The sequence below is a fragment of the Theobroma cacao genome, chromosome 5 (genome assembly GCF_053813885.1).
Source record: "Theobroma cacao isolate CCN51 chromosome 5, ASM5381388v1, whole genome shotgun sequence".
In the NCBI taxonomy this organism is placed as follows: Eukaryota; Viridiplantae; Streptophyta; class Magnoliopsida; order Malvales; family Malvaceae; genus Theobroma; species Theobroma cacao.
Window position 1 is genome coordinate 41,022,590 of NC_142643.1, and position 9,090 is coordinate 41,031,679.

The 9,090-nt window shown below is 30.3% G+C and overlaps 1 pseudogene; it reads right to left on the reverse strand.

Moving 5' to 3' along the window:
• Positions 1 to 6,113: 6,113 nt before the first annotated feature.
• Positions 6,114 to 7,087, reverse strand: LOC108662072 (histone H3.2-like; annotated as a pseudogene).
• Positions 7,088 to 9,090: the final 2,003 nt, after the last annotated feature.

A 9,090-nucleotide genomic window follows, 5' to 3' on the forward strand; every position in this document is an offset into this window, starting at 1 on the left:
GCATAAGCAAAAGATAATTTTTACTATCAACAATCATGTAAAAGCTCAGTGAGTTCATCTAAACAAAAAGATTCTACCTTAAATCGTAGGAGACAAAGTTCGGTAATCATTTTACCTCCAAAGGTAAATTCTTCCAAAACTACAAGTAATAATAATAAAGAAACTACTTCTACTCGTGCTTCTAATGTCAACAAGAAGTGCTTTAAATGTCAAAGATTTGGGCATATTGCTTCTAATTGTCCAAATCGAAGAATTAACTCTTTAGTAGATGAATAAGTTATGGAAGAACCTAACATGGAAAAAGCAAAAGATGAACTAAAAATATTCAATGAAGATGAGATAGAAAAAATTCCTATTAACCATGAAGAAGCTCTTGTGTTCGCCATAACCTTAATACTACTATGATAACTGAAGATAAAAGTTGGCTTCACCACAACATCTTGTATACAATGTGCACATCCCAAATGAAGGTTTACAATGTCATTATTGATAAGGGCAGTTACAAGAACGTTATTGCCAAGTACACGGTGAAAAAGTTAAAGCTTCCAACTAAGGCACACCCTCATCCTTACAAGCTACAATGGTTACAAAAAGGAAATGAAGTTAAGGTAACAAAATGTTGTTGTGTTCAATTCTTTATTGGAAATAAGTTTTAAGATGAACTCTGGTGTGATGTTATCCCAAAGAAAGTTTGCCACTTGTTGTTGGGATGCCCATGGCAATATAATTGTCGAGCTTACCATGATAGATACAAGAATACTTATTACTTCATCAAGGATAAAGTAAAATTTATGTTGACTCCACTAATGCCTGAAGATTAGCCAAAGAGACAAGTGGAAGATAAAGCACTCATCTCTATGTCTGGCTTAAACAAAGCTTATCGTGAGTCAAGCCTTTTATACCTTTTATTAGTTTATGAGGAAAATGAAGTATCTTCATCTTTACCTAAGGATGTCAAGCCCATAATTGAAGAGTTTTGAAATGTTGTACCTAATGAGATTTCGCACGGACTACCACCAATGCTAGATATTCAGCATGCCATCAATCTCATTCCTGGTTCTGTAATTCAAACAAGTTTGCTTATCACATGAGTCAACAAGTGTATGAGGAATTACAACGTTAGGTCAAACAGTTTTTGGAGAAATGCCTAGTAAGAGAAAATGTTAGCCTTTTTGCTGTTCCTACTTTATTAGTTCCAAAAAAAGATGGAACATGACGTATTTGCATTGATAGTCATTCTGTGAACAAAATCACGGTCAAGTATCATTTTCCCATTCCTAGACTTGATGATTTGTTAAATCAATTGTATGGTGCTATTATTTTCTCCAAGATCGATATGCGTAGTGGTTATCACCAAATTTAAATGTGACCTAGAGATGAACGAAAAATTGCATTTAAAACTTGTGATGGGTTATATGAATGGACATTTATGCGATTTGGCCTCTTTGGTGAACCTAGCACCTTTATGCACTTAAAGAACCAAGTATTCCACCCTTTGATTGGGAAGTTTGTTGTGGTTTATTTTGATGATATTTAGGTGTATAGTAGACGTCAAAAGGAGCATTTGGAACATTTATAGTAGATCTTTGAAGTGCGTCAAGAAAAAATGCTTTTTGCCAACATAAAAATGTGAGAATTTATGACAAATAAAGTTATATTCTTGGGATATATTGTGTCAAGCCAAGGAATTGAAGTGGACCAAAGCAAAGTTGACGTTGTTATCAATTGGCCAGTTCTGAAGTCACTTTATGACGTTTGAAGCTTTCATGAATTTACCTCTTTTTACCAGCGTTTCATAAAAAATTTTAGTTCTATTGCTGCTTAACTTACTGAATGCCTTAAGTGAGATAGTTTTATATGGAGTACCAAGGCACAACATAACTTTAAGGAATTTGAAGAAAGGATTACTAAGGCTCTTGTGCTTGCACATTCGAATTTTGATTTGGTGTTTGAAGTTGATTATGATGCCTCTAATGTAGATATTGGTGCTGTTCTATCTCAAAAGGGACGACCAATTGCCTTTTTTAGTGAGAAATTCAATGATGCAAAGTTGAAATACTCAACATATCATAAAGAGTTTTATGTTGTTATTCGAGCCCTAGACCATTGGAGCCACTATTTATTGCCAAAGGAATTCGTCTTGTTTTTTGACCATGAAGCCCTTAAACACTTCAACTCACAACACAAGCTTAATTGCCGACATACAGTTTGGAGTGAGTTTCTTTAAGCTTTTCCAACTTTCCTCAAGCACAAGTCAAGTGTGCAAAACAAAGTAGCTGATGCTTTAAGTCGTCACCTTACTCTTTTCTTTACCTTACAATTAAAGATTGTTGGTTTTAAAGTTGTCAAAGAATTATATAAGAAAGATCCCAAATTTGGTGAGATATGGAAGTTTAGTTCTCAACATCCTTACCGACAATTTCACCAACAATAAAGGTATCTTTTCAAAGATAATTAACTGTGCATCCCTCAATGTTCTCTACGCCAATCTATTATTTAGGAAACTTATAATGCAGGATTAGCAAGACACTTTGGGAGAGACAAAACATTAGCTATTGTGAAAGAAAAATTTTATTGGCCCAAGGTGGAATGAGATGTAATCCAATATATTCAAAGGTTTCGTATTTACCACATTGCCAAGCTTGGAAATCAAAACACTAGTACGTATAAATCATTACCCATTCCTGAAGTTCCTTGGGTAAATGTGAGTGTGGATTTTGTTTTGGGTTTGCCCATAACCTAAAGGCAAAAGGACTCTGTAATGGTCATTGTTGACAGATTTTCCAAAATGGCTCATTTTGTGCCATGCTATAAAATATATGATGCTTCTCACATAGCTGATTTGTATTTCAAAGAAATTGTTCATCTCCATGGAATTCCAAAAACCATCACTTCAGATCGAGATGTGAAGTTCATGAGTCATTTCTAGCGAACTTTTTAGAGGAAAATGGGAACTCAATTGCAATTCAGTTCAACAAGTCACCCTCAAACAGATGGTCAAACAGAAGTGGTCAACAAAAGTTTAGGAAACTTATTGAGAAGCTTTGTAGGCAAACATATTTTGGCAATGGGATCTTGTGTTGGCACAAGTGAAACTCTCTAACAATAATTCTGTGAGCCAAACCACTAGAAGATGTCCATTCGAAGTAAGGTATGCAAAATACTCTCTCAGTCCTTTGAACCTTCTCGTGTTACCAACTACTAGTGAATTTAGTGCTAATGCTAAAAATGTGCTAAGCAAATCAAGAAACTTCATGAAGAAGTCCAAGAGAAGATTATTCATCAAACAACTAGATACCAAAAGCAAGCCAACAAGCATAAAAAGCCAACTAGTTTTAATGAAGGAGACTTAATATGGATTCACTTAAGGAAAGAATATTTTCTTAAGTCTCATGCAAAATTATCTCCTTGAGCTGATAGACCATTTTGAGTCTTGGAACATAGTAATGAGAATGCTTACAAGATCGAACTTCTTGGAGATTATGATGTTTCTTTAACCTTTAACATAGCTGATCTCTCTCCTTACTATAAAGAAGATGAAGAAGGCATGGATCTTGAAGGTGATTTTTCTCCAATCTAGGGAGAATGATACATGAGTATGTTATTAAGTTACTTGCACATTAAGTTAGGGAAGATTATTTTCAAAATTATCTTTCTTTAGTTATCTTTTACTTTACTTGTACTCTAAGAAAGCTTAGGTTAGGTTATTTCTTATTTATTTTTATGTAGAAATTGTAACAATTCCACATAAAAAAGGAAGGAAGCTATCTTCATTAGGAATAGTTATATAAAGCCCTCTTGACTTAGTTGTTAGACATTCAAGTTACATTGAAGTTGAGAATTAATAAAAAATATTTTTTAAAATAAGTAAGAGTGTTTATTTTCTCTAGGCTCTTTTAAGAAGAGTAAGAGATTTTAGTATCTTTGGTTGGCCAACCAAAGTAGGATTTTTGACCGTTGTTCACCTTAATGGGGTTTTCTAATCTTGTCAAGATTGGTGTTCACCATAGTGGAATTTCCAACCTCGCCATGATTGGTGTCTTTTCAACACCCCGACGTTATATATTTATATTTAAAAATAAATAAAAATAAAAACATTCACTCTTATTATACCTTACAAAAAATACCAATGTATTTTAAATAAACTTTTATACAACACACCAATACAAATAATTTTTTTATTCATACATTTATTATTTTATTATACTATAATCAGCCTCAATTGATTTGAATTAGAATTTAGAATTGTATCAATAATTCTTGCAAAATAAAATTTGATTGAGTTCAAGCGTTTAAATTTTGAAATTGTTCTCAAGCTTAATTATAAGCATCTTGATGATTCCATTAAATTTGTTGACTGAACTTGCCACCATGAATCTCGATTTTGATTTTTAGGAAAAGTATAATTTAATTAAATCGGTCCTTATGATAATATATAATAATAATAATAGAGAAATTGTGAGGAATAACCTCTTTGATAAGAACATTTCAAAAATAACCATCAAAATAAATTTAACTATTTTTAACCATATTTAGCGATGACTTGATAAAAATACCCTTGAAACTATTTATCACAATTTCTCCCAATTTATGCTTCCAATTTCTCTCCCTCACCATCTAGTTCTCGCTAATTTTATCGATTTCTTTCTTTGGCATTAGGATTTGTTATGCTCCCAATTTCTCTCTCCCATGCTTTCAGATTTTTCTCTCTCACACTTTCAAGATGCCGAGCGATGGTTTTGATATGCTTGGGATGGGTGGATGGCTATTTAGGGAACTTGACTTTTAGGTATTTTAGATTAAAATAAAATGGTAGAAATGATCACAGATGTTTGAAATAGCTTTTAATTGGATCAATTTGAGACCTAAACACCAATAAACTTAAGAATTTGAAATTTATAAACCTAGGTTTTCAAAGGAAATTTTCTTTTGATTTTTAGTTGAAATAGGTGTTTTAGATAAGAAAATTTATGTTTTGATTTATGAAAACATAATAGAAACTCTATAATCAGGGCTAAATTGTTAAAAAAAACAAAGAAATTAAGAGAGTTGAGAGGATTTGAAGTTATGTTTCGTAAGTAATAATAACATTTTAAATATTAAAGTGTAACAAAATTTTTTGAACACGGCATATAACAATAATATTTTTTGAACATGGTATGTAATAAAAATATTTTTTTAACATAGCGTGTAACATGTTTTTGTACATGACATGTAACAATAATTTTTTTTTTCAACATGACATGTAACAATCTTTTTTAACCATGACGTGTAACATGTTTTTGTATATAACGTGAAACAATAATTTTTTTTAACATGATGTGTAACAATCTTTTTTTAACTATGACGTTTAATATATTTTTATATATGACATGTGAGAATAATATTTTTTTTTAATATGACGTGTAACAAATTTTTTTTAACCATGATGTGTAATATGTTCACTACAAAAAAACAGCCTTTTTTCAACGAAATTTTTTGTTGGAAGAAGGCTGTTTTCTGTTGGAAATACTTTTTTCCAACGGATTTCCAACAAAAAAATCAATTAAAAATTTCGTCGATAATACTTTTCGTTGGAAATCCGTTGAAAAATTCCGTTGAAAAAATGTGATTTTTGCAAGATACACCATTAGAATTCCATTAGAAATGGATTTCCGACAAAATTTCATTGGAAAATTCCAACGGAATATTCCGTTGGAAAAAAAATTCCAATAAAAAATTCTGTTGAAAATTTCAAACGAAATTTTCCGTTAGAATAGTTTTTCCGTTAGAATTGTTTTTTCGACAAAAATTTCCTACTCTTTTGCATTGGAAAAATACCAAACCTCACCAAGATTCCTTCTCTTTTGCATTGCAAATTCCAATCAAATTCCTTATTTAAGGAAGAGATAAACAAACAAACATAAGAACTGAAATCAAAGATGGGGCACTAGAATCAGACCAGTAACCAAATAAAAGAGGAGCTGATCTAAAAATCTTATGCCAGATTTGTTTCAGATACCTCTTGAATTAATACTTTTTTCTTTTGAATATTGATCCAAAGATTTGTCTCCTTTCAGGTTGATTGGAAAAATCTTCATTTATCCTATTTAAAAAAGAAATGAAGCAAATGATTCACATAAGCACTTGTTCATTAATCACAAAAGATTCATTGCAACTATTTCCAAACAGCAAGAGGTATTCCCAAATAGCAAATTAAGTTCATAACAAAAATGAATAATTAAAGCCAAATAAAATCCCCTTTAACTAATGAAAAATATAGAGCATTCATTAAAATTCCACCGATGGACATCACCATTTGCTCAGAAAGCAAATTCCACAAGTAAAGCCAGAAACTTTTATTCCTCTAATGTTAACCATTAATGAGCCGAAATGATCAAACAACCTAAGCTCGCTCTCCTCTGATCTTCCTAGCTAGCTGGATATCCTTGTGCATAATTGTAACCCTCTTAGCATGAATGGCACAGAGATTAGTATCCTCAAACCGCCCAACGAGATAAGCTTCAGTGGCCTCTTGAAGAGCAACGATAGCGCTGCTTTGGAACCTCAAATCAATCTTGAAATCTTGAGTGATTTCTCTCACCAGCCTCTAGAAAGGAAGCTTCCTGATCAAGAGTTGGGTACTCTTCTGGTACTTTCTGATTTCTCTCAGAGCCACAGTTCCTGGCCTGAAACAGTGAGGTTTCTTCACTCCTCCGGTTGCCGGAGTCGATACAGTCTTGAAATCTTGAGGGATTTCTCTCACCAGCCTCTAGAAAGGAAGCTTCCTGATCAAAAGTTGGGTACTCTTCTGGTACTTTCTGATTTCTCTCAGAGCCACAGTTCCTGGCCTGAAACAATGAGGCTTCTTCACTCCTCCGGTTACCGGAGTCGATTTGTGAGAGGCCTTTGTGGCTAGCTGCTTACGTGGGGCTTTGCCGCTGGTTGACTTTCTAGCTGTTTGCTTGGTACGAGCCATTGGTAGGAAAGTTGATAGTAAACAAGAATGTTTAGTTTGCGAGAAAGTAAGTAAAAATCGGAGAGATAAGTGTGATGATGGAATGGGTAGGATTTGGTAGGATAAATGGGGGGAATTTGGCAGAAGCGGGAAGAAGTGAAAATTTCGTGCTTGTTATGAAAGATTTTAAATGGACAAATCTTAACCGTAGAGTGAAGAAGTTATTAACGGCTCTTAAGTTGTTGACGTTGCGATCCGTGTGCAATGAGAACTGACCAATAGGATTTGTTCTTGTAAATGGCATTGCTTCTCACTTATTGGTGAAAATGCGGCATTAGTTTAAAGCTTTGGCTCCATTTCATTTTGGAGTGGATTTGTTTTAATTGGTTCTGGGTCTAATTATTTTGATAAATTAAAACATAATTTTGGTTTAATTTAAATTATTGTAGGAAAAGGTTATACATATATATATGTCTAGTTTAGTCAAATTAAAATAACTAGAAAATATAAAAAATAGTTATTTTAGGATCAATATCAATGATGGGATGTCCATTTGAAATGAGAGAAGTCGTAATTCTGAATGAATTTCTTTACGTTAAGGATTTCGATTAAGACTCTACTAGTTTAATGAAAAAGTCCTAATTCAGAATTTCGATGTTCTTAATTGTAAATAAATAAAAAACTATACATACTTAATCACCAATTAATCAAAATAAACAAATAAAAGAAATAGGAAATTAATGATAACAATAAATTTGTTAATCATAATAATACAAAAATGGATAAAATACATATGCATAAATAATACTAATTACGGATAATAAAAATACGTGGCATAAAAATATGATTTTGGGCAGGTAATAGAATTGGTTAAAGTCTAATTCATTTAACATGTGGTCAGAAGTTCAAGTCTTTACCTTAACACAAATTTAAATATTTTAAATTTTATTAATAAATTAATTTTTTTGTATTACTCAATATAAAACATAATGTTATATTACTAAATTTATTATATATATATTAATGATACAAATTATATGTTAGACTTTGATATATATTACAAAATTTGTATAATTAATTATCAATATAATTTTATAAAAAGTATGATAATAACTAATAAAATTAATAACTGTAATCATATAAATGAAATTTACAATAACCTTACATATAAAACATATTAATATATATATATATATATGTAGGATATTTTAATATCTCATAAACATACATATATATATATATATATATATATATTAACTTATAAAGTTATATCAATTAAAGAATATAACTTGTACTTTCATATTAATACAATAGGTTATATATATATATTTTGTGAATAATTTGTATACATAGATATAATAAATTAATATATTTTAAATATATTATATTAATAAGTTTATTATAAATCTATCTTCTTAATTTATATATATTAACTAATTACAATTAAAACGTACATAAAATATTATTATTTTTTGTTTAATTGATTATTATATCTTATCATGTATTTTTATAAAATTAACAAATTTATTTTGTTCTTTTTATAAATTTTTTAATGTTAGAAAATTAATGAATTTGGTATTATTAATTTATAATGTATGATTCAATAAAGTTTAAAAAAATGTACAAAATTAATCAAAGGAAAACATTCTTAAACTTTTAAATATTATAAACTTCAATATGTATGTATTTACTTTTGTTAATATCTATTTTTTATAAAATATTAACAAAATTTATAAAAATGTATAAAATATTTTAATAAAAAAATTAAAATAATACTATTACCAACATAATTTTTCAACGGAATCTTCCGTTGGAAATAACTTTTTTTAACAGAAAATTCCGTTGGAAATTTTACCATGTTTCAAAATTTTGTTAGTCTTTAAACTTTTCAACGGATTTTCAACGGAAAATTTTGTTGGAAATTCATTGGAAATTCCATCGGAAAAGGTGATGGCAGAAATTTTTTTGGTCAAAAAAATTTTTTCCAACGGAATCGGAAAAATTTGTTCAAATTTTCATTAAAATTCCGTTAAAAATCATTTGAAAATTTTCAACGGAATTTTTTCCGTCGATAATAAGCTGTTTTCTTGTAGTGGTACATGGCATGTAACAATAACATTTTTTCAATATGGCGTGTAACATCATGGTGTGTA